Raw genomic sequence first — 4,694 nt, 5'->3', positions numbered from 1 at the left:
GTGGGGGGGGTGGGGGGGGAGGCGGGGGGAGGACGCACGAGGCGGGGAGGGCGGGGCCGACGTCAGGGGCGGGGCTAGGGGGAGGGCGGGGTCGACGAGGAGGGGCTGGGGGACGACGCACGAGACGGAGAGGGCGGGGCCGATGTCAGGGGGCGGGGCCGACGTGGAGGGGCGGGGGGAGGACGCAGGAGGGCGGGGCCGACGTCGGGGGCGGGGCCGACGTGACGGGCGGGGGCCTATGGGGGCGGGGGCGGCGTGCGTGGGTGGGGGGACGCTCGGGGGGCGGGGCTAGAGGGAGGGCGGGGTCGACGTGGAGGGGCGGGGGAGGGAGGACGCACGAGGCGGGGTGGGCGTGGCTGACGTGGAAGGGGGCGGGGCCGCGGGGAGGGCGGGGGCGGCGTGAAGAGGGAGGCCGCAGGGGGGTGGGGCTGACGGGAAGGGGAGGGGAGAGGCCGCACGGGGGCGGGGAAAAGTCCCCCCTCCCCCCTCCCCGCCTACGACGGGCAGCGCCCCCTTCCGGAAACCCAACGGCTCCCTCACCTCACACGGCTCCGTCACTCCTCACACCTGTCACCTCACGCTCCGTCCCCCCTCACACGGCTCCGTCCCCCCTTCACGGATCTTACTGCTCAGTGGGAAGGGCCCGGGCTTTGGAGTCGGAGGTCATGAGTTCGAATCCCAGCTCCGCCACGTGTCGGCTGTGTGACTGTGGGCCAGTCACTGCACTTCTCTGGGCCTCAGTTCCCTCATCTGGAAAATGGGGATGAAGACTGTGAGCCCCACGTGGGCCATCCTGATTCCCCTGGGTCTACCCCAGTGCTTAGAACAGTGCTGGGCACCGAGTAAGCGCTTAACAAAATACCCTCCGTCCCCCTTCCTTCACCCCGTCCGTCCCCCCTCACACGGCTCCTTCACCCTCACACGTCCGCCACCCTTTCAGGGCCCCGGCCCGGCCCGTCCCGGCCCGTCCCGGCCGCCGAGGAGGGCGAGGAGGCAGAAAAAGCTTTCTCCTTTCCCCGGAAAGGCCGCAAGAGCGAGCTCTCGCTTCCCGCTCAGCCCCCTGCCCGCCCCGGGAAGAGGCGGCGGGAAAGGGAGGCCGCTACACTTTTCACCGGTTCACGAATGACCGTCGAGGACCACAAGGGCCGCACCAAGACGAAGCCAAATGCGACAGGAAACCAAGGTGGGTTATGAGGAAAAGAAGAGGCAGCTTGCCTTCGTGGAAGGAGCCCGGGCTGGGGAGTCAGAGGCTGTGGGTTCTAATCCCGCCTCCCTCACTTAATAATAATAATAATAATGTCGGTATTCGTTGAGCGCTTACTCTGCGCCGAGCACTGTTCTCAGCGCTGGGGGAGACACAGGGGAAGCAGGTTGTCCCACGTGGGGCTCCCAGGCTGCATCCCCATTTGACAGATGAGGTCACTGAGGCCCAGAGCAGTGAAGTGACTTAATAATAATAATGTTGGTATTTGTTAAGCGCTTACTCTGTGCCGAGCACTGTTCTAAGCGCTGGGGGAGACACAGGGGGATCAGGTTGTCCCACGTGGGGCTCCCAGGCTTCATCCCCATTTGACAGATGAGGTAACCGAGGCACCGAGAAGTTAAGTGACTTGCCCACAGTCACACAGCTGACAAGCGGCGGAGCCAGGATTCGAACCCATGACCTCTGACTCCAAAGCCTGGGCTCTTTCCACAGAGCCACGCTGCTTCTCCACTTCTCAGCTGTGTCATCTGGGGCCAGTCGCTTCACTTCTCTGGGCCTCAGTTCCCTCATCTGTCAAATGGGGATTCAAACTGGGAGCCCCACGTGGGACAACCTGATCATCTTGTATGCCCCAGCGCTTAGAACAGTGCTTTGCACATAGTAAGCGCTTAACAAATACCACTATTTATTGATTTTTTTCTCTGGGCCTCAGTTCCCTCATCTGGAAAATGGGGATGAGGACTCTGAGCCCCGCGTGGGGCAACCTCACTACCTCGCAGCTTCCCCAGCGCTTAGAACAGTACTTGGCACACAGTAAGCACTTAACAAATGCCATCATCATCATCACATGTTGGACTTCGCCAAAGAATGCCCTATTCTGTTTCCCACAGGACCGACCACCACCTCCACTTTATCTAGACTGAGCCTCAGTCTGTTCTTTCACCCATTAAAATCCTAGTTTAAACTAGTTTAATGATAATGTTGGTATTTGTTAAGCGCCTACTCTGTGCAGAGCACTGTTCTAAGCGCTGGGGGAGATACAGGGTCATCAGGTTGTCCCACGGGGGGCTCACGGCCTTAATCCCCATTTTACAGATAAGGGAACTGAGGCACAGAGAAGTGAAGTGACTTGCCCATAGTCACCCAGCTGACAAGTGGCAGAGTCGGGATTCGAACCCATGACCTCGGACTCCCAAGCCCGCGCTCTTTTCACTGAGCCATGCTGCTTCTTGAGGAAGTTTGGAAACTGCACTGTTCGAAGACCCAGACTACACTTGTTTGGGATGAGGCAAGAAAGAAAGGCATATTTCTGAGTAACGACTGATGAAAGTTTCAGGAGAGTGCTGAAAAGGAGGTGAAGTTTAGGTGGGGAAGAAAAACAGTTTATTATTATCATGTGCCATAGCGCCATTTCTGATTCATAGCGATTCTTTGGATATACTCTCTCCAGAACTTCCTGTCCTCTGCCCCAATCCACAACCTTTCTAATAATAATAATGTTGGTATTTGTTAAGCGCTTATTATGTGCCAAGCACTGTTCTAAGCACTGGGGTAATAATAAAAATAATAATAATGTTGGTATTTGTTAAGCGCTTACTATGTGCCGAGCACTGTTCTAAGCGCTGGGGTAGACATAGGGAACCTTACTTAAAAATCACCTCCTCCAAGAGGCCTTCCCAGACTGAGCTCCTCTTCCCCCTCTACTCCCTCTGCCATCCCCCCTTTACCTCTCCGCAGCTAAAGCCTCATTTTCCCCTTTTCCCTCTGCTCCTCCACCTCTCCCTTCCCATCCCCACAGCACTGTACTCGTCCGCTCAACTGTATATATTTTCGTTACCCTATTTATTTTGTTAATGAATTGTACATCGCCTTGATTCTATTTAGTTGCCATTGTTTTTACGAGATGTTCTTCCCCTTGACGCTGTTTAGTGCCATTGTTCTCGTCTGTCCGTCTCCCCCGATTAGACTGTAAGCCCGTCAAACGGCAGGGACTGTCTCTATCTGTTGCCGACTTGTTCATCCCAAGCGCTTAGTACAGTGCTCTGCACATAGTAAGCGCTCAATAAATACTATTGAATGAATGAATGAAAGGTTGTCCCACGTGGGGTTTACAGTCTTAATCCCCATTTTACAGATGAGGGAACTGAGGCACAGAGAAGTGAAGTGACTTGCCCACAGTCACACAGCCGACAAGTGGCAGAGCTGGGATTCGAACTCATGAGCCCTGACTCCAAAGCCCATGCTCTTTCCACTGAGCCATGCTGCTTCTCCTGAGCCACGCTGCTTCTCCAGGTTGTCCCACTGGGGCTCACAGTTTCAATCCCCATTTTACGGATGAGGTAACTGAGGCCCAGAGAAGTGAAGTGACCTGCCCACAGTCACACAGCTAAGAAGTGGCGGAGCCAGGATTAGAACCCACGACCTCTGGCTCCCAAGCCCGTGATCTTTCCACTAAGCCACACTTCTAAGTTCTTCTGTTATCATTGTTATGGTTTCTGGCCATCTAGCTGCTGTTCTGCCTCTTCCACATTTTTCCTGGACTTTTCCTAGCATTAGTGTCTTCTTCAGAGAATTAGTCCTCCTGAATATGTGTCCAAAAATGCTAATCTAAGTGGAGCCATTTGTCCTTCCAAAGACCACTTTGGTTTAATTTGCTCCCAAATCCATTTGTTTGTTTTGGGGGCAGCCCATGGCATTGGCAAAAGCCTTCTCCAACACCACCTTTCAAAAGAATCGATGTTCTTTCTATCCTGTTTTTTCACTGTCCAGCTTTCGGATCCATACATTGTCACTGGAAGCACCACAGAGTTGACAATTTGTATTTTTGTGGCAATTATTACATCAGCACATTTCATGACTTTTTCCAGGTTCCTCATAGCAAATCTTCCAAACATTAACCTTTGGAGTATTTCTTGGCTACTAGTTCCTTTATTACTGATTATTGATCCCAGGAGAGAAAAATTGTGAACTATTTCAAACTCTTCTCCATCTATTACAAATGTGTTGAAACTTCGAGTTGTCATGATCTTTGTTTTCTTGACATTCAAATGTCAAGCCAGAAGCTTGAAATATAGATGTTAGTTTCCTAGAGAAGCATAGTTAGAAATCCTCAAAACTGTAAAGAGAAGGCAAGGGGGAGGCAAATCCAAACACAGATACAGATAAAGACACACACACATATCACACTTGCAAGACCTGATTCTTTGGACTATTGGATAGTAGAGCAGCAGTGTGGCCTAATGGACAGAACACGGGCCTGCAAGTCAGAGGACCTGAGTTATAATCCCAGTTCCAGCATTTGTCTGCTGTGTGGCCTTGGGCAAGTCACTTAATTTCCCCGTGCCTCAGTTACCTCATCTGTAAAATGGGGATTGAGAACGTGAGCCCCTTGTGGGACTGTGTCCAACCCGACTTACTTGTACCCACCCCAGCGCTTAGTAGAGTGCCTGGCACATAGTAAGTGCTTAACAAATTCCATAAGTATTATTAT

Source organism: Ornithorhynchus anatinus, chromosome 3, assembly GCF_004115215.2.
Source record: "Ornithorhynchus anatinus isolate Pmale09 chromosome 3, mOrnAna1.pri.v4, whole genome shotgun sequence".
Taxonomy (NCBI): Eukaryota; Metazoa; Chordata; class Mammalia; order Monotremata; family Ornithorhynchidae; genus Ornithorhynchus; species Ornithorhynchus anatinus.
Note: the sequence above shows the minus strand (reverse complement) of the source record.